Consider the following 26872-nt stretch of genomic DNA (forward strand, 5'->3'; position numbering starts at 1 on the left):
ATTGCAGTTCCTCAAAACACTGAACATAGAGCTCCCCTATGACCCAGTAATTCCACTACTTGTCATTTAGCCAGTCTTACAGAAAGAAGGACCAACTAATTCCACTAGCACAATGATGTTCATTGCAGTATTATTTGGCAAAGTTATGGAACCAACCCAGATGCCTCTCAGTTCATGAGTGGATCAAAAAGATGTGGTTTTTATACACGATGGAATTCTATGCTGCTGTCAGATAGAATGACATTGCCCCATTTATAAGGAAATGGAAAGACATAGAAAAAATTATATTAAGTGAAGTAAGCAAAACTCTAAGCAATATAGGCACAATTGTTTCCCTTATTTGTCATCATCAGTAGGAATCTTGGGCTCTTTCAGCAGAGATTTACAGTAGAACAAAATGTAAATATATAAGGCCATATAGTATGACGCTATGAAATACATCCACGATATAGAAATAAAAGCCATATAATGAGTGATTGTTTTCCTTAATGTACTATATTATTTCCCATCTCTTTTGTTGAACTTTGTTTATCTCATATTGTTATAGTATTTAGTTCCCTTAATGGGATAGATAATTCATTGGGTGTAAGTAAAATGTATGTTTGTGTTGGGAAATAGAGTTAATTAGGTTCAATCACTCCATAACTTATTACCATTGTATAAACTGAGCAATGAAAAATAGGTTGTAACTATGAGTGTTCCAAAAAACCAGTAAAAAAATTAAAACATCTAGATTACACTTTATAAAATTAGTATTTCCACTGAAACACATAATTTTTAAACGACAGTTTCATATATGTGCTGTCAAATGAGGAATCCACATGTTGCATAAATAAACTAGATCCTTATTTTCAAATGTGAGCAAGCTAGCCCCCAAATCACAGATAACACACACATGCACACACACACACACACACACACACTCACTTATACCTGAATGTTATTAATGGCTTAATTTATTGCAAATAGTAGATAAGGAAAGAATCCACATACAATGACCTGTCACCATCTGTGTGTGTGTGCCAGGGTTCTCTCTATTTCTGTTGTTTCTCTCAATGTATTGACCTCATAATCTTTTTGCTTGATCGAATTGAAAATATGATAGGAATTATGCCTGATGTCTTCCATAGTTTGATGAACCTTACAGAAACATACCAGCTTTCTTTCCATGGTAAAGGATCCAAATTTTGACAAAAACAAGTGTTTGTCTTTTTGCCTTTACCATGAATGTTAGAGCTCCTCTCTTTCAGTACCACATGAAAAAGGCTGCGAACTGTCCTGACCTCCATTGTGAAGATTCATTTTTTTTTGTCATTCATGGGACTTGAATTCTGGGTCTTGGTGCTGTTCCTTATCTCTTCAGCTGAAGCTACAGTGCAACCACACGAGCAAAAACACTTCCTGATGATTCACGTTTTATTCAATTCATATTTTCCAAGAATTTATTTGAATTTGGCCACTGCCACTTTTTCCAAAATTGGGGGAAATCACTTACATTTTATTTCAGTTAATGGTACTTTGGTTTTGTTGTTCATATTAACTCAATCCGATTTTTGGATTCACAAGGATATAGGTTTACAAAGGTATTTTCCCTAATTGTTTCTAAATTTTATCTTCTAGCTGAATATGGAGTATGCCAGCATATTACTGCCAGAAGTTTAGGGAATTTTGGTAAACACAAAAAATTGAAATGTAGCTTTGAAGAACGGTAGAATACAATATGTAACCCACGTTCATAGAACTTAGCAATTCATATATGATAAAGGCTTTAGTAATGCTGAAGGGTTCTAAATACAAGGAAAATAGCTAGGATAATTTGAAATATTGAGAAGTATGCACTAAGAAATGCTAACATTTCTTTTAGTAAATACTGGCCATGGCAACGTGATCTTCACCTTATATTTTTTTCAAATCATACACAAATAGCTAGTTTCCTGGAATTTGAAAGAATGTCTTTGCCATGTACGCCAAACTTTGTTGAGTTCTAGGCTAGCATATTCTAATTTCACAGACATTTGCTTGTCTGCAATAATTTGACCAACTTTTTGTGATTTTAGATAAATTAAATGAATGAAAACAATCATTGTGAAAAAACTTCACTGGCATATACTAATCCAGAAAATGGAATAACTAATAAATACCTTTGGAATAATCTTCAGTATTTGGGGGAACTTTTAAGCTTGGGTGAATAATATGTCCTTCTGTGTGTGTGTTGGAAAAAGTCACTAGTGACTTGAAAAATAAGAACACTGCCATGTACCCTCTTAAAGTTGTTGATGTCAAATTACAAAAATTGCAGACAGGGAAGATGTTGCTGAGAACTCACTAGATTTTACATCTGTGCTGCTCCAAAGAAGTTTGCAAGTGAAACTCTGGACTAATTTTACATACATATGCTCTCATTGTCCCTCTTCACTCAGAAACTACATCGCATGTGTGGCCTAACAAGTTCAGGAAAAATCAAACTTGTAGAACGCAATATATAGCCAACCATACTGAGTTCTTGTCAGGTCTAAAATTTGATGTGAAGTGAACAAACACATCATTTCAGAGGAACAGAAAACTTCTGTGATTTGAATATGCAGAAGTTTCATTAACTGAGTTATCTTTCATGGACACCATTTTTCTGCTCACAATTGTAGCCAGGACAAGCACTCCAACGATAAGCCAGAACTGTTTGTACAATAATTATCAACAAATCAAATAAGCATATCACATTCAACTTGCAATTCTTGCTATGCTACCAGCGCTTTGGTTTCTCTGTTTTCTGAATTCCTAAAATCTCAAAACAATATTGTACATGGACTTGTTGCATTTGCAGAAGTTTCAACTTGTGCACTATACATATTAATGAGATCCTTTTGCTGTTCATCCCTCCAGGATAAATGGCAAAAAGCCTTTTGGTTTCTAGTAAAAGAGAAAAATGGGTCAGGCAAAACCTTTGCCTTGATAAAGCACTGCAATTTCCTTAATCAAATTGTATGCCCTGGTTATCATTTACCTTGAAATCTGCTTTTAGGAATTCACCGCAATGCACAAGACCATTTGTCAAGAAGTGCAGAGGCTTGCGATCACTTTCATATGTCTGAGGGTTATTTTGAAATGATTTTTCCTCCATTCATGGTACTTATCTCAAAATACTTTCCTCTTTTCATTGTGCAAGAGAGCGGGGGAATTTGCTTATCATTTTGCAAGTTGATTCTCATTGCTCCACACACCTGGCATTTTGCTTGCATGTATCCAGACAATTTTTTAAAATTATTCAAGGCAAAAAGACACCAAGGTATTTGTGTTTGCTCAGAATGCTCTGAAAAGGCAGTTAGTATGCTCTAACTTTGGCAAGCATCTTTCTTCTACACATTGCCAATTCTCGAAATTCTGTCTTGCTTATATAGCCTGATTTAAATTTTAACCCTTTTGTGTAATATCCTGATAATAACTTTGAATTAATAGAGCCCAGTTTCCTAAAGGCCTTCACTAACTGCTTCCTCACTTTTTTGTAGCATCAGATATTGAATTCAAAAATGCTATAATAGGCATGATTTCTAATCTAATGAAGTAGAGCTTAGTATTATAATTCACTTCTTAATCTTTATGATATAATGATGTAATGTAATGCCTTAGATTCATGAAAGACATTGGTTTGCAGAGCAGGCCACAGAATCCAAATTAGCATGCCACAAAGCCCAGAGTTTTGACAGTTACAATAAACTTGGATGTAATGAATTTAATGAGCCTAGGTTACCCAGTATTATGAAATCTCATAAAACCCTTTCTAAATTATTTTATCTGTTTATGAAATGGTATGCCATATCTTGTAAAAAGAATGTCATTACAATTCAGAGGCACATATCTAACTTGTGATTCTTCCCTGAATTTCTGGGGAGAAATTTCATCCCCATCATAAGCATCGAAATCTCTTCATTTCAAGGAAAACAAAGAAAATGAACTGCATGGTAATTAGTAGAAATAGGTATTCTGTAAACAGAAATGAACTGCATGGTAATTAGTAAAAATAGGTATTTTGTAAAGGAGAAATGCCAAGAATTGCAATCTATGTGGCAACCACACCTTGGGGTGGTAGCTAGCACAATCAGTGCTAGTTTGCCCACACTGTTCCCATGGGCAGGCTCAACTGAGGATGTGCTTTCTGGGTGTTTCCATAGTAGGAGGGAGCTGTGCCTTTCTGGTCCTCAGAGTGCAAGGTTGGCCCTTGCCTTTCTGCCCTCCAGTTCCCCGTTATGTTTCAATGTTGCTGTCACTCATCTTTCAGTTTTTATGTACTAGAGCAGAGTGCACCCCTGATTTCGGCTAGAAGTGGCCCACTTTGTGTCTCAGTTGGGTGGGACCCTGGTCCTGGCTTGCCATAGGCTTCCAGAAGAAGGGATGCCCACTAAAGTTTTGGCTCACTCAGACACAAGCCTGCACACTGTAGACCACTCCACACAAATCCTAAATGTAAGAAAATTTTGAAAAAATACCATTCTTTCCTGAAGACCAACAACTGCCAACCAAGACTCATACATCCAAATGAAATTAGCATTTACAGTTGAGGGAGAAACAAGAATACTTCATTCCAAATAAAAGCTATATGAATTTATGTACACTAACACAGCATTACAAAAAGTATCAAAGAATCAAAACCATACATCATCTACATATCAGTAAGCACAAATAAAAAAAGAAAGGGAAACACAGAAGGAAAATAATGACAGAGTACTCTAACCACTTCTCCATAATTCTCCCTCAATTCCCTCCAAAAAACAATCACTAAATGAACAAGGGGACTAAAGAGAGCCTTATTAAAGACATTAAAATGTCAAAAAATGAGAAAATGTCCATCATCCATGGTTATAAATGTAATGCAAATAAAAACAACCCTATGATACCACATTAAACCCAATCAGAATGGCCATTATGCTGAACTCAGATAAGGACTAAGATTGGTGAGGTTGTGTACAAAGAGGTACCCTACCACACTGCTGGTAAGAATGTAAACTAGAATAAAAATCAGGGAGGCAAAAACATCCAGGCAAGACATAAAAGAGGATATACACTCAATCAAAAAATTACCCACTACAAGAAAGAGGGAAATAAAAATAAAACACTAAACAGAGACATTTGACAGCAGTTTCATGATTTATAATATCAAAGATCTGTAATCGAATATAGTATAGAAACATAGAGACCGGTGAAATATTGGAAACAAATCTAAGATACGTGGCAGATCTCTAGGTCTCCAAGGTAAAATCATAAATCCTGATTTTGAGACTAATCAGTTTTGAGGAGGGCCTTGAGGAAGACACTAATGGAGTAAAAAATATATTGCATCGAATCATTAAGGACCAATTCCCATATATCCAAAACATTAAGCCAATCCACATAAAAGACCCTCAAGCAGACCAAACCAGAGGAGGTCATCTCAGAGACCATTAAAATCCATAAAGTTCAATAGGCATCAAAGAATGGATCCTTATAAATACCAGGGAGAAGAGAACATTCACTTACAAAGGAACAGCAACCAGCAAAACCAAAGATTGCTCCGTCACGACCACACAAGCAAGGCGGGAATGATATATGCAATCCTGTGTAGAGAAATAACTACAAACCAAGAATATTACACACAGTTAAGCACTCATTCATCACTAAGGGAAAACAAAAACCTTCCAATGCAAGGAATATTGGAATAAAACCTATCGACCCAACTTGCATTATAAAAAATTCTCAAAGGTGTTGAACACATTGAAAACCAATACAAACATGATATTGACAGAGAAATAGCACCTAAACAGGACATCAAGGAATTAGAGCAAGATTTTAGAGGAGCCAGTCTCTATATAAATAGATACAATGGCAGTTACTAATAAACAGCTTTCAATTCAAACCCACAATATCAATGAGCATAACACTTCAGTAAAATGATATAAACTGAATAGTTGAATCAATATCCATCATTCTCCTCTCTTAAAGAGACACATATGCCTCCCTCCTCTGCAAAAGGAATCTTGAAATTGAAAGGCTGGAATAAAGTCTATTAAGCCATGACTGGCACGAATAGCAAAGACGTTCCATCCTTACACCAGATAAGGTAGACTTCAGGCAAAAATGAGGTAGACAAGACAAGAAACCTTTTAAAATGAGAATAGAGGAGGCTGTAACCATTTTAATTAACTATACACAGAAAGACAGAGCACCCAATTTCATCAGATATAAATTACAGTAAAAATAGCCTCACCTGTATCTGAACACAGGGATCATTGTGATTTTAACACATCACTATCACCTCTGGATATATAATAATGCAAAACTTCAGAAATGTTCAATTACATAGAACAATTAGACCGAAGAAACATTTGCAGATAAGCTCATTGAACATCATGAAAATATTCTTTCTCAGCAGCACATGGAATATTTAGATCATTTTTAGGCACAAAAAGAAATCTGAGTAATTTCAGAAATACTGATACTAATAGACATTGAAAAACACATGAATGAATCTCCAGTGGATCATTGAAGATCTCAGAACAGAAATTCAAAAGTTCATTTTTTGAAGGAGGCTGTACAGACTCTGCTAGTGCTGGTGGTTGCCAAGTACCATCTATGGTTAACCCAACCATTTTCTTCAACATTGTTGTGCACCACAAGAATGAGGGCCATACCTGCATAGAAATACTTGCAGATGAAGTTCCAAAGACAGCAGAAAATGTTCATGCTCTCATCACTGAACGAAAGGATCTGGTTATAACGGTTCCTACTTTCACAGGATCATCCCAGGATTCATATGCCTGGGTGATGACATCTCATGCCATACCGGCACCTACAGAGAGAAATTTGAAAGTGAGGATTTCATCCTGAAGCATACAAGGCCTGGTATCCTGTCCATGATAAATGTTCCAAACACAAATGGCTCCCAGTTTTTCATCTACACTGTGAAAACTGATTGGTTGGATGGCAATAATATGGTCACTGGGAAAGTGAAAATGTGCATAGAAGTTGTGAAACTCATACAGGGCTTTGGGTCTGTGAATGTCAAGACCATCAACAAGGTCACCATTTTCCCCTGTGGACAACTCTAATACAATTGATTGGGTAATCTCATCTAGAGCACCCTTCAAACAAATCTATTTGCAATATCCTGGAATATTTGTACTCTCATTGCATTTCTTTGGGTCCTATGATTTCTTTACTCCTCTCAAAGTCTACCTGGATTTCAGAGTGAAGTTCACAACAATGAATAAAAAGTAAGGAAAAATAAAATTAAATTTAAAACACACAATAGCCAAATTTGTCTGGGAGAGAGGAAAGGCAGCACTCAGTGGAAATTTTATCGCTCTGAGTGCCAACCTCAGCAAATTGCAGAAATCTCTAACCCACAATTTAATGATGTACTTTAAGCTCTTGGAAAAGTGCAACAAGCCAAACCTAATCTGGAAAAAGGAAACACATTATGAAAACTAAATCAGAATTATGTGAATTAAAGTTCAAAAAAAACACAGAAATAATCATCAAAACAAAACCAAATCACTGTGTTGGTTCTTTGGATTTTAATAAAATTGACAGAACTTTAACCATTTTATTTAAAAAAAGAAGAAAACAAAGGAAACACACCAAAATTAAGACTCTCAGTCACCAATGAAAGTAGGACAGAAACCAGAAAGATCCCGGATATAAGAAAGTATTTTTTTCTCTTTTGTAATTTATTTATTATTCATTTCATTGGAATAATGTTAACAGGGATTACACTTACTTTCATTGAGTGCATTATTTCTCACATAATGATAGCCCTTCTTGCAAAAAAATGATTATCCGGAAGTAATGTGAAAATTTCTAGCAAATATTGATATATGCAAAATAAACTGAAAGATCTAAAAAACTCAGCTCACACTGTTCAAGTAATGAAATACATATACCTGTGAAAGACCTTCCATGTAAGAAAGGCTCAGGATCTAATAGTTCTACAGCCCAATTTTAAAAGAATTTCAAAGCAATTAATGAATTTGAAAGTGAACATTTTCCACCAAGCATAACCCTCTTCCAAAATCAGAAAAGAACTCATCGAATAAACTCAAGCAGAGATTCATCACTAAATGAACATGGAAGTAAAACTTCTTACAAAAATCCATGCAAATCAACATCTACATGTCAAACATGTACATTGTTATCCAACATGACTCATTGCTAGGGTGCATCACTGTTTTAATTTGCTCAAGTCACCAGAAGGAAGGGCAAGAACCACAACATCATGCCAATTGATAGAAAGCATTTGATGAAATCCAACAAGTCTTTTATGATATTAGGTATGAAGAAACTAGGAATCCATGAAACTCTCCTCAATATAATAAAGCTATAAAACCCAAATTTAGAGTTATATTTGTTGATGAAAATCAAAGCCATTTCCTTTACAATTAGAAGTGATACAAGGATGCCCATTTTCTCCACTCTTCTTCAATATAGTACTAGTATTCCTAACTAGAACAATAAGGCAAGAAGCAAATACAAATGGATTGGAAACAGGGAAAAAGAATTTACAGGTTTCCTCTTTGTGGATGACAGGATACTGTAGTCAAAGAATTGTAGAGAGGAGAAGGACGATGGCGCCGAGACAATAGGGACGCTGCCTAGCTTTCTCTGACAAAAAAAGAGAACCAGGGAGTCCCACAAGGCAACTACCTAAAGAAATCCACAACAACAAACTCAAAAAGCAACGGAGAAAGACTCAAACCGGAAAAGAAATCCAGATAAAGCTCACATCCAACTTTCTCAAAGAATTCGGAACGCGAGGACCCCTACCCCACCTCTCGCCCAAAGCCGCGGAAAGCCGCTATAAGCAGAAGTTGGCGCCGGACCAAGCCGCAAAAAGCGGCGGCAGTGGAGGGCACCAGGCTGGGAGCCCAACAGCTGCAGAAACCAGCACAGAACCGGGCCAGGGAACGGCAGAAGCAGCAGAACCCAGACGTGGAACCAGAACAGCAAGCAGTGGAACCCAGACGCAGAACACAGGTGGCGGTGGAGACCCGAGGGGAGTGAAAGAATCCCCACCACCATGGAGCACCCGCAGACGGATGCAGAGGCGTGAGTAATGCAGCGCATCCCCAAACACATCGGGAAAGCGGAGCGGGTGCCAAGCAATAGAATTTAACTCACACCCCAACACGCTGCCCGAGAAAGACTGGCGGGAGCAGGGGGGCAAGGAATTTAGAATCCTGTCCCTTCCCACAACAGCCCCCTCCCTCAGGCCATTGACTGGAGATTGACAGGCGGGCTACCCATAAGACCCAGCAGCCCACCAAGGGAGGCGGGACTGTCCCAACTCCCACCCACCCAACGGGCTCAACCCCCAACCCTGTGACTGGAGACTGACAAGCGGGCGGACCCTAAGACTCAGCACCCCACCAGGGGAGGCGGAGCAGTCCCAGCTCCCACCCGCCCACCAGGCTCCTCTCCCAGGCCATTGGATCTGGAGAGTGTAGGGTGTTGGGACCCTGCCTTACAACAGTGGGTAGGGGGTGCGGATAAATAGAAGCCAGCATCTGCCCCCCCTCAATTCTTGAGCGGGACACCCTCCAGCTGGGAAACCTGAGCAAGACACCACTGAGGGCCCCCCCCCACAGTCACAGACTCTGACAAAGCAGTGGAAACACAACAGGGATCTGAAGGGTAGACCAGCAGCCAAGCTCCCCTTCTGAGAACCAAAAAGGCGCGGCTCTGCCCTTGGAGACCAAGTCCCCAGCTGGGCCCCACCCCTGGGAACAGAGGGGCCTCCTGCTGGTCCTGCTGAGAGATCCTGAAACTCTCAATCCCCAGACCCTTGGCTTGGGGCCGCCCCTGGAAGCAGCACAGGAAAATGTCCACCAACCACGCTCAGACAGAAGCTAGCAGATCCATCCCATGGTCTACTGTGAGGCCACTGGTTGGGCTAAGAGCTAGTCACGCAGCAACACATAAGTTTTATAATACTTTCCAAACTTTGTACTCAAATACTCTACCTACTTACCCCCTGACCTCTCTCATTCTATTTTTCTATCTCTGGACCTCTGCTCTTCTTTCAACCCTTATACTGCATGGATCTACACTTGATGGCTGTTGAGCAACATTGTATATCTAGGTGTTTAATTATTCTCTAGGCTCAGAGGGACTTAAAGACAATAGAGATTGGATTGAGAGGCTTATTGTTTAGGATATAAATGGCTTATCACTGAATAATTAGATTAGTCTGTAACTGCACAAAAAGAAAGAGTAACACCAATCAAAACTTGTGAACATCTAGAGTCTGCCAGCTACAGAGGTCTAGGTTGGTTATATCTGAAAAATTATAATCGTGTTTAGTATTAATCTTGCTCCCATTTTCAAATGGGCAGAACAAGAAACTCAAGAAAAATGTCAAATCAAGAAACAACAACCACCCAGAAACAAGGACATACTAAACCCACTAGCACAACAATGTTCATTGCAGCACTATTCACCATAGCAAAGATATGAAACCAACCTAGATGTCCCTCAGTTGATGAGTGGATCAACAAGTTGTGGTATTTGTACACAAGGGAATTCTATGTTGCTGTCAGAAAGAATGGCAGCGCCCCATTTGTTAGGAAATGGAAAGACTTAGAAAAAATCATATTAAGTGAAGTAAGCCAGACTCAAAGGAACTTAGGCTCAATGGTTTCCCTCATTCGTCATAATCCATAGAAACCTTGGGCTCTACTAGCAGAGATTTGCAATAGAGCAAAATCTTGATACATAAGGACATATAATGTGAAGCTAATTGAAAGGACCTCCAGGATAGTGAAACAAAAGCCATATAATGAATGATTGTCATCCTTAATGTACTATGTTGTCTCTCATCTCCTTTGCTGTCCCTTGGTTATCTCATATTGGTATAGTATCTCACTTTGTTATCTGATATATTGAATTTATTTGTATTTGGATATTTGAAATTTGATAGGGAAGGGGGGAAACCAAGACGGGTGGGAGGTGTGGGGGGGGGAGGGAAACGGGTACCAACACATGTGAAAGGGTATCAATGTATGTGAATTAATGCATCTTCTATCTGTCAAATATCATGTAACCCTTTTACTAATTACAAAAAATAATAAAATAAAATACATTTTTAAACCCCAAAGCAAAAAAAAAAGAACTGTAGAGACTCTACTCCCAGATTGTTTGCGCTGATCTACAATGTTAGTAAAGTAATGGGAAATAAAATTAATCCTCAAAATCAATATCTTTTCTATATGGCAACAATAAGAAGAGAGAAAATGAAACCAGGAAAGCAACTTCTTTAGCAATAGTCTCAAAAAAAATGACTGGAAAAGCCATTCACCCTAGAAAGGGAAGGACTTGTATGAAGAAAACTGAGAAAGACTAAGCAAGTCGAAAAAGTTTTTCTGCATGGGAAAATTAGCACTGTGAAAATGGAAAGTTACAAGACCAATGAAATGCTCATAAAGAACAGTTTCATTTTTTAACGAAATATTGAAGTCATTGAAATGTTTTACAAAATGTAATATATATATGAAAAATTCCTAGAAGAAAGAATAATAGTAGGGTAATATCACCACCAAATTTTAAACTCTATGACAAAAATATACTACTAAAAGCCACCACGTATGGACTATGGACACAAGAACAGGCTTGAAGACAAATGGAAAAGAAGATGGGTGTAATAAATTTCAAATTTCTCTGTGATTACATATTTTCCTTCCCATTTAGAAAGATTGACAAAAATGGCTTTGTCTCTTCCAAATGTGTGATTCCATTGCATTGGGTTGAGGTACCCATATCGGAAATATCTATGGCTCTTTTGTTACTTGGTGTTCTTTCTGAGTTTCCAAAGGAGAATGGAGTTTTAAAGTTTTAGAACTATGAAAGTCTTTACAAATTGATGTATACTACTAAGCATCTCTAAAATGAAAACCTTTTGTTGAAAAATGTCATGGTTTCTGTGGTCTCAAAGATGGGAATTGGTGGATTTAAGTCAAAAAGTGGAAAGGAGAATAACTGACATGTTACATAAAAAAATTTTCAACTTTACAAATATGTTCAATGATTTAAGCCTCCCAAAATCCTTGTGAAACAAAGTCTCATTAGAAATTGGATGCCAGAGGTGGAACCAAAATGGCTTCTTTCTTCATGGAGACCCTGTACAGTACTAAAACTTTTGTATATCATTTAAATACCATACAATGTAGTAGTATTCATTTCCATTAATCTTAATCCTAATTCATCAAAGCCATAGCAGCATGAGAGAAACTGACAGATTTTAGACACTAGAAAAAGAGATTCTAAGTGACTCTCACTATTACCTTGCCTCATGGACAATATCTGGATATTTATCCAGGGTATCTGCATACATCTGTAATGGGCTTTTCAAATTTTTCTAAAACATGAGTAATTAATATTTAAACCTGATAGAATATATGTTTGTATTACTTTGCCCAGGATGGTTTTTCTTAATTCATGTTTTCAATTTAGCACATGATTTCCACCTTCATAATTGTTTGTTCAATAACAGTACTTATTGGAATCAAGTGCCTTCATGTTGTTTTTCATAACTGCACTCCATAATTGCAAATCATAGAATTGTACAAGGAAGTATAGAACATAATAAACACCAATCAATTGACCAGCCCAAACTTAGAAACATTCTAGGTTCAAATATGGCCTTTGTGGAAGACATCTCCTCCAAAGATATAGAAGTAACCATATTAGTATGGTTGGACCTATGACAAAAAGACAAAAATGGATAAAGGGGAATTCCATGCAATATACTTCATCAAGTTTCCATTATACTAGTTGTGGTCAATATATAATCTCACAAGTTTGTTGAAATTTTATAATACTATGTCATCAAAAGTTGACATACATGTATGTGACCTCATTTGTCATTTTGTCAATATTTTCTGCTCATTTTACCACATATTTCACATTTTATTGAGTCATCAGAAGAGATTTTCTCTGACATTTTTTCTAAGCCTTAATTCCTCTTGACAGGTATTTGACAAAGCCACTGTTCAACTCTAGGTTTCAGTTTGATTATTCCTTAATTCTCTGGCTTACTTTGAAATCCTCACAACCATAGCAAACACAGCTATATTGTTTTTTTGTTTTGTTTTCTTATGTAGTTAAATTGGAATTATATTAAGCTAGGTGAACTCAAGCCAGTTCATCATAGTTTGTTAAGTCTCGCCTTGAAATTCGAAGTAATTAATATTTTTCTGTGAAGCATACTTGGAAACTTATGTATCAAAAGTTGGAAATGATGCTGTGGCTCAAGTGGTAGTAATAAGGCTTTAAAAGAGCCCAAGGACTTATGCTAAAACAAACCTCTGGAGATCTAGGAATTCATGTACCATTCCTCAGTCTAATAAACGTTGTATGTTACAAATCTTCAGCTAGCATTATACTTAATGTCAAAAAGCTAAAGCTATTTCCTCTAAAAGCAGGAATGAGACAAGAATTCCCACTCTCTCCAATTCTCTTTACCATAGTATTAGAATTTCTAGACTGAGCATTAAGGCAAGAATCAAGCATAAACGGGATCCAAATCGGGAAAGTGGAAGTGAAACTTTCCATATTTACAGATGACATGATTCTGTATTTAAAGAAGCCTCTGGATTCCATTCCCAAGTTGATTGAGCTGATTTGAAACATTTGCATAGAAAAGACACAAAAAGAACCTCAAAAATCAATTGCTTTCCTCCATGCTAACAACAAAAAGAGCCAGGCAGAAATCATGAAACCAACTCCTTTTGCAATAACCTCAAAGAAAGTAAAATTCTTAGGAATGAACTAAAATGGTAAAGGACCTTAATGATGAAAACCTTTAAGAGCCTGGAAAAGGAAATTAAAGCAGTACTGAGGTAACACAAAAACCTCCCATGCTCCTGAATTGGAACAATTAAGGCATGATAATGGTGACCCTGCCAAGGGCTATCTATACATTCAACACAATACTCATCAATATCCCAAGGTCATTCTTAATAAAACAGAGGAAATAATCAAAAGATAATATGGAATAATAAAAAAAACTGTATAGCACAAACAGTCATTTAGCATCAAGAACAGCACTGGAGAAATCTCAAACCTTAGACTATATTACAGAACTACAGTAACCAAAATATCTTGTTACTGGCACAAAAAAGAACTAAAATAAAATAGAATATAACTGAAGACACAAATCAACCCACAGACCTATGGTCATCTAATCTTTGATAAGGGAGCCAAAAATATGGAATGGAAGAAAGATAGCCTCTTCTACAAATGGTGTTGGCAGACTTGGTTAATTATCTACAGAAAATTAACATTGGATCTTTCTATGTCATCTTGCACCAGGATCAGTTCCAAATGCATCAAAGACCTTGAGGTAAGAGCAGATATCCTGAAAACTTTACAAGAAGGAATAGGAGATACACCAAGTCTCATTGGTACAGGTCAAAACTTTCTTTTTTTTCTTTATTTTTTATTGTAATTAGTAAAAGGGTTACATGATATTTGCCAGATAGAAGGTGCATTAATTCACATACATTGATACCCTTTCACATGTCTTGGTACCCGTTTCCCTCCCCCCCCCACATCCCCCACCTGTCTTGGTTTTCCCCCCTTCCCTATCAAATTTCAAATATCCAAATACAAATAAATTCAATATATCAGATAACAAAGTGAGATACTATACCAATATGAGATAACCAAGGGACAGCAAAGGAGATGAGAGACAACATAGTACATTAAGGATGACAATCATTCATTATATGGCTTTTGTTTCACTATCCTGGAGGTCCTTTCAATTAGCTTCACATTATATGTCCTTATGTATCAAGATTTTGCTCTATTGCTAATCTCTGCTAGTAGAGCCCAAGGTTTCTATGGATTATGACGAATGAGGGAAACCATTGAGCCTAAGTTCCTTTGAGTCTGGCTTACTTCACTTAATATGATTTTTTCTAAGTCTTTCCATTTCCTAACAAATGGGGCGCTGCCATTCTTTCTGACAGCAACATAGAATTCCCTTGTGTACAAGTACCACAACTTGTTGATCCACTCATCAACTGAGGGACATCTAGGTTGGTTCCATATCTTTGCTATGGTGAATAGTGCTGCAATGAACATTGTTCTGCTAGTGGGTTTAGTATGACCTTGTTTCTGGATGGTTGGGTAAATAGGTCAAAACTTTCTTAATAAAGACCCCCAAACACAAATTATTGTTACAGTATTTCACCTTGTTACCTGATATATTGTATATATACTTACTTGGTTATTTGAAATAGGATGGAGAAGGGAGGAAACAAGATGAGGTGCGAGGTAGGGTAGGAATGAGGACCAAGACATAAGAAAGAGCATCAATGTTTGTGAAGCAACGCACCTTCTATCTGATGAAGATAATGTAAGCCTTCTATCAATTACAATAAAAACATGTGTAAAAAGCAAGTTTGGACCAATTTGACTGCATTAAATTGCAGAGTTGTGTATGGCAAAGGAATAGCTAACAAGTTAAGAAGAAAGCTCACACAGAGGTAGAAGACCTTCACTAGCCATACCAGAAAAGGACCTCTTACCTAAATTAAACCTACAGCTAAGGAAATTGTATCTCTCAAAATCAAATCCTCAATGTAAAAACCATCCCATTAAAAAGTGGTCTACAGACTTAGAGACTTCTCTAAAAAGGAAATAAGAATGTCCTACAGACATGAAGAAATCATGGAAATCTCTGACCCTACAAGAAATAGAAATCAAAACAACTTTGAGATTCCACATCACTGTAATTAGAAGGGCCATTATCAACAACCCTAACAACAATAGATGTTGACAATGTGGACAGAAAGAATCACTGCTACATTGTTGGTAAGAGTGTTAATTAAACCACTGTAGAAAGCAGTATGGCAATTCCTTAGAAGATTAGTAATAGAGCTCCCCTATGGCCCAGAAATTCCACTCATTGGTATTTACCCAAATATCCAGAAACAAGAACATACTAATGCCACTAGCACAAGGATGTTTATCACAGAATTATTGACAATAGTGAAGATATGGCAGCAACCCAGATGCCCCTCAGTAATGATTGGATCAAAAAGATATGGTACTTATACTTAATTAATTTTATGCAGCCATTAAAACAAATGACATCGTGTCATTCATTAGAAAAATGGAAAAACTTGGAAATAACAATAATTTTAAGTGAAGTAAGCCAGACCCAAAACCATTGGCTCAATAGTTTTTCTCATTTGTAATACTTAGTATACATCTAGGACTCTCCTTGCCAAGGTTCACAATGGGTCAAAGCATAGGTACATAAGGTCATATAGGACAGGAAGAAATTATATGAACTATAGGATATGGAAACAAGATGTTTATCTTGTGTGATTGTTGTTCTTAAAAATCCCATGGACACTGTTTATGTATCCAGTTAAAGCAAGCAAAACTCCAGTTTTAAATAAGAACAAACATTGCACTCTAGTGCTGCACAAGCTATAAAGCTCACAATCTTGGACTGCTATTTTCACTCACTTTTTTTCCCTTTTAAAAAGAAACCAATAACCGCTCAGTTTTAAGGTGGAAACCAATCCCATTCATTCGAGATTTATGTGTCCTGCAGAGGAAAATTGGCTCTTGACTTTAGCTTGGATGTAGGTGGAAGTGTATCCTACCTGGAATGAACTTTAGAAACTCTCTGAATCAGCCTGGAGCCAATATTGACTTTGGTAGCATAGAGTGGCCCAGGGTTAACGTTTCCTCTGGCTTTGTTTAGCAGAAGACGAAAGTTGACACACTCTGGGAGTTATTTCTGCTTTAGTGGCTGGGAAACCCATCACCAAGTTAAGCTGACACTGGTCAGATTACTTTGCCTTTTTGAAAACACCACACAGACAGAATCTCATGCTCACATTATCATCTAGTTGGTCTGGCAATGTCCTTGCCAGTAGGCAAGATGTCACTGTACTTGGATGGCAGAAAAGCAGCAACCTTCATAGTGCTGTTCTGTGGAACAGAGTGAGACTGTCTTATTGGGGTACTCAGTTTCTCCCTTGGTTTTGTGGTTGGTCTGTGTTCTATGTCTGTGTGGACAACAAGTTTAAGATTTCCACTCATAGTCACATTCCATTTCAGGTAAGTGAAGGCTTAGTGCTCAGAGTCTGGCACATTTGTCTTGACACAGCTAACCTTTCTTTGATTTGTTCTGTTTCTGGCCATTTTTTAAAGAAAGTTATGACTGGGGCTAAGGAACATTAGGGGTAGGACCTATTCTTTTCTGTAAAATATTTAGGGTATCTGCTTTTCTTTTCTCTAAAATGGTGTTTATTTTGGTGCAACGTGATAAATAAGGATGCAATCGTAGATTCCTACAGGTGGTTAACCAATGATGTCAGAGCAATTTGTGGAAGGCATTCTATTTCTTTCACCCAATTTCATAAAAAGCTGTTTTGGACAAGTTACACAGGCATAAATACCTCACAAAATATTACTTCCTGCACAAAAAGGGTATTAATTTGGTATAAGATTACAGAGGATCAACTTTCTACATGTTATATTTTCATGATTTTTTTCCCGAAGGTCTTCCCAGCACATATAGGATGATTGGAATTGTAACCTCTCTATTTAAGAGCAGAATTGAACTGATATACCCTAACTTCCTAAAGGCATACAATAACTGTTTGCTCACTTTTGTATGACATCAGATATTGTGATCAACAATTTAAGGACTGGCAGAAATTCCAGTCCAAAGATTCTACGCAGAGTTCATAATTCACTTTTATTTTAAACAAACTTCACTGTCTTCATGCATAATGTTAGCTGATATTCATCAGTGGGAAAGCTTACAGATTTCAAATCCTTTAATAGTACTTTTCTTTTCCTGCTTAAATGTACAGTGTGTGGCACATTAGGGCATATCCTGAATGTCTATGCAGATTGTTTTCATTCACTAAGAAGTCTAAACTCCTGTGACCTCTAATTATAACAATAAGTATTTAGTTTAAGAAAAGCAGTCTCACCTGTGGGAGAATATTTACAACTCATTTCTTTGACTTTTCATGAAATTTTGCTTTAGTTGTTACTTTTCAAATTAAAACAGAATGCTAAAATATATAAACCATTATTTACATTTCTTGTGTTTAAACTGTTTATTTTCATGACATTTTAGGGGTTAAGAAATTGTCTCCTACCTATATACATTCCTATCAAAATTTATTTGCAGTTCTTAAATATGAAAAGCTAGTAAAAATGCCATCCTTATGTAGACAATAGCTTTCAGGTACTACTACAATGTTACTTACATTCATGGAAGTTTGAATAATAACAGTTTTGTGTACACTAGGGTATAAAAATCCAAAATATAAGGCTATTGAGTCCAGTATTGTGACAGATATAATTATGTGTTTGTGATAAGTTCAGTGAGCATATTTCCCAACAATGAGATATTTTAGGAAAACATTTTCAAGTTATTTTATCTATTTTTGTAATAGTGCCCCATTTGTTTGCACAAAGAACCCTGTTACTGTTCAGGTGCCAATATCCAACATATAACACTGCCAAACATTTCTGGGGATGAAAGAAACCCTGTGAATCATCAGATCTGATTGCTTTGTTTTTTCCAAGGACAACTAAGGAAGTAAATTGCATTGTTTACATTTCTTTTTATTAAAGAATTTATTATCACTGATTTTGCATCATATTTAAAATATCATGTGTAACAAATAATTATTCAAGAAAGGAATCTCCATATGCAATCACTGGCACTTAAATTAAAATTAACCTGAAGGTTTGTATGTCATAAGTATATATTAATGTATTCAATGAAACATTATTTCTGTAGAGTATATAGTCCATCATAGATTTTTATGTCTATGCAGTTACATTTATTTCTCCAAGACCATGTCTGGAATCATGCATACCCAAATATTGAGTCAACATTCTTGTACTGTTTGGATGTAATATTCACATATTAAGGATATTGACATGTCACTCAAGATGATTCACTCTAGCTTCATCCACTTCGCAGTGAATGCCATTATTTTATCTTGTGTGCTGGCTATGTAGAATTCCATTGTATAAATATACCACATTTTTTGTATCCAGTTTTCCACAGTAGGGCCTCTGTGTTGTTCCCATCACTTAGCTAATGTGAGTAGTGCAGAGATGATGTTCTTTTCATATCCTGGGTTATGATGTTCAGGATAGATGCCCGGGAGTGGTAGGGCAGAATCATAGGAAAGGTCTACTCTCAGATCTTTAAGAAAATTCCAAATTGCTATCAAAACAGGCTGAACTTGTTTACATTCCCACCAGCAATTCAGTAGGGTTCATCTTTCTCCACAACCCCTAGAGCATCTGTCATTGTCTGAGTTCATAATATTGGCCATTCTAATTAGGGTAAGGTGGTCCTTGAACAATGTTTTGTTGCTTAGAAATCCAAATTCCTGATGGTATTTGATCTACTTTTTCAAGCATAATTTATTAAGATGCATGCTTTGAAAGTTCTAGTTTAATGTTGATATAGATTATAAGTGTTTAAAAGAGGAAAAATTCTTTTTTTCATATATTTTTATTGTAATTAATAGAAGGGTTACATGATATTTGTCATATAGATGGTGCATTAATTCTCATACATTGATACCCTTTCACATGTCTTGGTAGTTTCAAACCAACATTTATCTTATTACTGGTCTATGTGCTCTTAATCATTTTACTTCTTGTATGAGTTTCTACATCAAGTGTAATCTTACAAAACATGTTGTACATTTGTAAGGGAAGTTATTTGATTCTATATTAAATCTAACTCCCACAGTTCCTACTTGGTTTTGATGGTGAAAAAAAAGTATAATTATCAAAATAACTACATAGGGAGAAGAAACCCATGAGACAAAATGCGACACTATAAGTTTGTGACAATACGAACTGTGGAACTGTTTTAATGAATGCAGTCTGTCATCCACAGAGTTAAATCCAGAGAAATGACATTTCTCAAAATTACCCATTTTCTAAGTTTCCATGTTAGGTAAATGCAGTCATTATTTCAGCAGAGCTGTTATAAAGAACAATGTGTCTGGCACTGGAATGATCTTTTGTGAGGTTTCAAAACAAATCATTGAGAATTTAAAATCAGAAGGCCAGGAAAAGGACCCAATTACAGGTTGAGCCAATCTAATGTCTCTCAAAGAAACCAGTATTAGCAATCTAGTGAAAAGTTCACAGGTAAAGAACCACATACTGTGAGTCATAATAGTAAAGAGATTTTGCCAGAAAGAAAAAAGTGAGCAGTCTGTTTAAGAAGAGAGTTTTGAGCATAGCCTGTGATGAAGCTGGCTCCAGTCTCAGCCATGGTATTGGTGGCTTTCCTTAGAGCAAGGCCACTGGGACAAATCCCCTGGAATCCAAGTACCACACTTTTCAAGTAACCTGCATTGAGGATGGGATGACTACAAGCAGAAATCTCCATGTTGCTGTCTAGAGTCAGAAGCAGATCACAATGGCAAAAAACATGGGAAATTCTGAGTTTTCCCAAAAAAGTCATTTGAACTCTTACTTGCCGAAATAAAATAACCAGAGAACTTGAAAGATCTTCTCTCCCATGAATTTCACCTCCTGATGTGCTGCTGGGGATAGTGGAACACATTGGCAAATTATTTAAATGGAAAAGTTACTGTGTACAGCTAAACAAAACCAAGAGATAAATTCAGGGACAAAGGCCAAATCTAATACAGCTGTCATTACTACAGTGCAGGAATGGACAACTTGGTGTAAATAAGGGATGAATTGCCTGTGCTTACTTCATTAGAGGCATCATCTGTGTAGGCATATGACCTTTGGCCTATTTCCTGGGAAAAATACCTCAATTCTCAGGAAAAGGCTGCTGAGAGAAGTTTCTCAGCTCTGAGCTTCCTTAAGCATACTTTGAGTGTTTGTTTCCTGAGGATCAAGAATGGCAGGAGTCATTTGGAAAAACTCTGGGTGTGAATCTGGGCATGCCTGCATCTTGGAATCCTATCCCAAAAGTTGGATGTAGCATTAATATCTTGAGAAGTCATTTGGCACAAGTGAGACATATGGGTTAAGTATCAGTGGCTATGTTTGCTTCTACATCTCTCTGTGTTTTATATACTCCTAAACTTACTACACTTTATCAGGATGTGGAAATGGAATACTACATTTCTCATAAACAAAACGTCCTGTGCAAAGTCTTCTTCCCCAGTGTTACCAGGATCTCTGTTCCATCAGAGCCTCACATATTGTTTCCCTTATTCCAGAAGCAATTACTATGAAGAGTCTGAGAAAGAAAAAATGGGAACTGCAACTTTACGATACTGTTGCCAATACTTTGGTTGCACTGTGGGTAGATCTCCATTCAAGTACATATACTCTTTACAACTTGTGACCTTTATATATAATGGGAGTAAGTTCAAGCTATAAAGACTGTTGGCTAGAGGGGAAACTATTGGAGGCAGAGGAATACTGCAAAAGTTTAAAGGGAAGCACAGATAAAGGTAAGAACAATGGCAGGAACTGGGAGAATGGTTAGATGTACAGGCCTGAACCGTGGCTGGAATCCCTTTGGCTAGCCTGCAGAAAATTGAGGACTGCCAAAGACATAATGATTGGCCTGTGGTTATTTCAGAAGAGCATCAGAGAAGGTAGCTCTCTGTAATAAGCTGAGAACAGTTCCATATTTTATATTGGCTAAAAACTACCCATAAAAGCTCTGAGAAGGGTTTTGCAGACCCGTTTTCCAACAGGGCAAAAGAATCTGATTCATGTCAACTCTTCCTTGGGAATGGGACACTTCTCTGGAGGAAGAAACACCACTAAGGATGGGGCGGATTTTTCTCACTTGGTAAATCCATCAGACTTTCTCAGATGAGCAGGATCTAGCAATCTAATTAAATCTTTCCACAGAAGGAAAAATTAAAACAATTTATTAAACAAATTGACATTACTGAAAATTCTAATACATATTCTACAAATTGAAAACCAACACAAACATACTATTAGTAGAGGAATGGTACCTAAACAGGGTACCTGGTAATTCAAGCAAGAATTTATAAGATGCACTCACTACAGAAATACATAATATGACAGGTAGTAACAAAGACTTTTCCATCCTAACCCGCCATATCAATGGATCTAATATTGCAATTAAATGACATACACTGACTAGGATAAAAAATCAAGATCTATCATTCTCCTTTATGCAAGAGACACATTTGTTCTCACACCATTACAGAGATCACACACAAACACACACACACACACACACACACACACACACACACACGAAACCTGACATTCAATTGCTGGCATAAAATCTATCAAGCAATGCCCCCTCATACAGGCCTGACTTGCTATTTTTATATCAGATAAAATAGGCTTCACATTAAAATTAGTGAGAAAAGACAAAGAAAACTATTATAGAAGAATAAAGACCATATATGCCAAACCTACAGCTACCATTATATTTACTGGCAAAAGGTTAAAGCCATTTTCTCTGAAATACATAGTGAGGCAAGGACATCAATTCTCTACACTGCTCTCTCATATAGTGTTAGGATTCCTAGCTAGAAAAATATGGAAAGGAGCAAAATAAATGGATTGCAAATAGAAAAAGAGAAAGTTAAATTGTTCCTGTTTATACATGATAGGATTCTGTAGTTAAAGAACCCTACAGAATCCACTCCCAAATCACAACTGATAGGAAATTTTGAGAAAGTAAATGGGTATAAAATTAACCCTCAAAAATCAATGGCTTTTCTGTATGCTAACAATGAGATCAACTAGGCTGAAATCAGGAAAGGAAGTCTTTTTCAATGACCTCAAATAATTATTTAGGAAATAAGTTAATCCAGCAAGTGAAGGACTTGTATGATAAAAAATTTAAAAGCTTGAAAAAGGAAATTAAAGCCAATGTAACAAACTGAAAAAAACTCCAATTCTCCTGGATTTGTAAGATAAACATCATGAAAATGCCAATACAGTTCTCTACAAATTTAATGCAATATCCATTATGGGACAAATTAGAAATACTAAAGCAGTTTAACAGCAATATTCTCAGAACAATGTGTTAGCAATGAATTTTATAACTTCGGAAGGAGTGAAGGAAGGAAAGTGGGAGAAATACATGAGAAGATGTAACCACTTCAACTAATTTAGGAATGGAGTTAGAATGGAGTTCTAACTCCTGTGTATATTAACGTGAAAATATAAATTTAAAAAATGAATATCTGAAATCACTAAAAATGTTAATCCTTATGAACAAAGAATTTAAAGCAAGTATAGTCACTGGAATTTTATCACAATATCTTCTGCCAGAGGGGTCACACCTTTATTTTCTTTCAAACACTTCATATTTTGTCGCTGAAACTTTTGATGTTCATAATCTCCTTTATGAATTGTGCTTTAGTTAAATGTCATAACCACACTGGTATTGCCAAGGGGAAAATGTCTATAAGCTCACTTTTTGAATAATTATCCCTGTATACACATTTTACCTGAGTGATGTCACTACAAATTTCACCTATTTCTCTACCAATGGATTGCACTGTCTGGAATACAACTTCACTTATTTCTTTTATCTACAATGACACAATGCAATATAAACATATTTTTCAAAAACTCAAATCCAGCACAAATCATTTTTACTTTGAAATTTTTTATTGGATATCACTGTCCCCTATTATTGAGCATATACACAGGAGTCCCGTTTTCAAACAGAATTTCAAGTGATCTAACATAGTGTGATCAGCATTTGCTCATTATGAATAATGGACTCCCATGATTTTATCTCCTAATATATCCAAATATTGCTTGTTGTGCATGCACACATTACTGAAAATTTCCTCCTTATTCTTATGGCCTAGAAATGTATTTGCCACTTTTGGATATTCTCTTTAAGGAAAAACTTTTTTCTCTTTTGTAGGTCAAATCCTACTGGCTCGATATAAATATCTTAAGTTCACTAAGCAATTATACATTACTTCTTGAATGTTTGGAGGCTGGAGTTACTTTTTGTGGTCCTGGAGAGCAGAAATATTCAAACACTTCTGATGCATTCACTTGAACCACCAAATCAATCTATTATCAAGAATAGAGAAAGAAAATGATCTAGCCATCTAATTATCAATCTATCCACTTCTCTGTAGTTAATAGAGCAGATCCGTGTGTGTGAGTGTCACGTATCCATTACACACACACACACACACACACACACGCACACACACACACGCACACACACACACACACACACACATATATTCCTTTAAATTTAAAATAGAGGGATGAAAGTATATAACCTCACAAATTATTATCACCTGCACAATAAACAAAGACAATTCATTTGATCCAAATTTGCTGATGATGCCCTTTCTACATGTTATCGTGGTTTTAAAAAATTATTTTAATCATATATAGGATGATAGGAATTTTAAAATATCTGTTTAACACCTGGACAAAAAATTAATATTGAACCCTAATTTCCTAAATATACAGAATTATTCCCTCTTTGCTTTTTGAAGCACCAGATTTTGAATTTATCATTTTAAGAAGTGGCAAGAATTCCAATCCAAGGAAGTATATGAATAGTTCATTTTACTTTTCTTATTAAAAGAATTTAATAACACTGATTCTTACATCATATTTCAAATGTCAATTTTAACTACAAATATTCAAGAATGAAGCTTCTCTTTGCAATCCCACACAAATTTAAAAAACAAAATAAAATTGAGAATTCATATGTAATAGATACTTATTGGTCCATATATCAGTATGAAGATAGAATATAATCCCATAATTGATGTATATGTCTGTATAGTTTTGAGTATTGAGTCATTGCTCTTGTACTGTTTGCATCTAATATCCACATATCAAAGAGATCTTGTGCCTTTTACTGTTATATTCTTGGCTTATCTCACTCAACATGAATTGATGTAATTTCATCCAATTCCCAGAGAATGCCATTATTGTATCTTGTCTAGTGGCTATGTAGCATTCCATTGTATATATATACCACAATCTTGTATCCATTCATCTATAGTGGGGCATCTGGGAAGATTCTATTGCTTGGCTATTTTGAATACTGCAGAGATAAATGTAGATGTCTAAGTATCCTTGTCATTTCCAGGGTTAAAATGCCTAGGAGTGGTATGGATGGGTCTTAGGGAAGGTCTATTTTCAGTTTTGTTAGGACATTCAGACTGCCTTCCAAAGATGTTGTACTAGTTTATATTCCAACCAGCAATGCAGTAGTGTTCCTCTTTCTCCACATCCCCACTAACATTTGTCTTTGCCTGAGTTCAGGTCATTCTCATTGTGGTAAGGACGAATCTTAGGGTTGTGTGTATTTGCATTTGCCTTTTAACCATGGATGATGAAAATTTTTCTCATATGTTTCTTTGCAATTTTACCTCTTCCTCTGGTAAGTTCTGTTGCCCATTTAGCAATTGGTTTGTTGGATTTGGGGGGATTAGTTTCCTGACTTCCCTGTGTATACCGCCCACCAAGCATCTGTGTGATATATAATTGTGAAATATATTATCTTAGTTGGTTGGCTGTCTTTCTACATTAACAATTATCTCTTTTTCAGTTCAGAAACTTTTTTGTATTTAAGCAGTCACATTTTTGAGTCTGTCTTAAATCTATCATAACCCTGAACTCTGTTCAAGAATTTTTTTGGTCTGGTCCTATGAGTTCCAGCATCTCTCCTACTATGTTGTGTATCAGTTTCAGAATCTCATTTGAGATATTCAAGTGTCTGATCCCTTTTTAAGTTAATGTTTATGAATGGAAACAGACTGGAAACAATTTTAGTTTTCTGCATGTGGCTCCCCAGTTTTCCCAGCAACAACAATGGCAGAGACTGTGTAAATTCCATGGTATATCTTTGGTTCCTTTGTCAAATATAAGTTGATTATTGGTATGTAGTTTTATTTGTGGAACTTCTACTGCTTTGCTCCCAATACCAAGCTATTGAAGTCTGATATCATTATTATACAACCTGCATTGCTCTTTTCTTTCCCATATATTTTTATTGTAATTAATAGAAGGGTTATATTACATTCGACTGATGGAAGCTTCATTACATTACATATATTGATACACTTGCTCAAGTCTTGGTCCCCATTTCCCTCCCCCCACCCCCATCTACATTTTGTTTTCTCCCCTTTCCTATCCAATTTCAAATAACCAAATATGCACATATCCAATATATCAGATAACAAAGTGAAATACTGTAACAATATGAGATAGCCAGGGGACAGCAAAAGAGATGAGAGATAACATAGTATGTTAATGACAACAATTATTCATTCTATGGCTTTTGTTTCTATATCCTAGAGGTCCTTTCATTAAGCATCATAGTGTATGGCCTTATATATCTAGGTTTTGCTCCACTGCAAATCTCTGTTTCAAGAGTCTAAGGTTTCTACTGATTATGGCAAATGAGGGAAACCATTGAGCCTATGTTCCTTTGAGTCTGGCTTACTTCACTTAATATTTTTTTTCTCTAAGTCTTTCAATTTCCTAACAAATAAGTCGATATTATTCTTTCTGACAGCAGCATAGAAATCCATTGTGTATAAATACCACATCTTGTTGATCCACTCATCAACTGAGGGACATGGTAAACTGTGCTGCAATGAATATCATTGTGTTAGTGGCAGAGATATAATGATCAAAACAGCTTGGTACTGGCACAAGAACAGGCATGAAGACCAATGAAATAGAACTAAGGACCCAGATATTAAACCACAGACCTATGGCCACCTAATCTTTAACAAGGGAGCCAAAAAAATAGAATGGAAAAAAGACAGCCTCTTTAACAAGTGGAGCTGGCAAAAGTGGTTAAGTACCTGCAGAAAACTAAAGTTGGATCCTTCTTTCTCATCCTGCACTAGAA

At 36.3% G+C, this 26872-nt stretch overlaps 1 pseudogene; it reads left to right on the plus strand.

Annotated features, from left to right (window-relative positions):
- Window positions 1-6600: 6600 nt before the first annotated feature.
- On the plus strand, window positions 6601-7076 carry LOC150040183 (peptidyl-prolyl cis-trans isomerase A pseudogene; annotated as a pseudogene).
- Window positions 7077-26872: the final 19796 nt, after the last annotated feature.

The sequence above is a fragment of the Megascapheus bottae genome, chromosome Y (assembly GCF_031878675.1).
Source record: "Megascapheus bottae isolate mThoBot1 chromosome Y, mThoBot2.hap1, whole genome shotgun sequence".
NCBI classification, from domain to species: domain Eukaryota; kingdom Metazoa; phylum Chordata; class Mammalia; order Rodentia; family Geomyidae; genus Megascapheus; species Megascapheus bottae.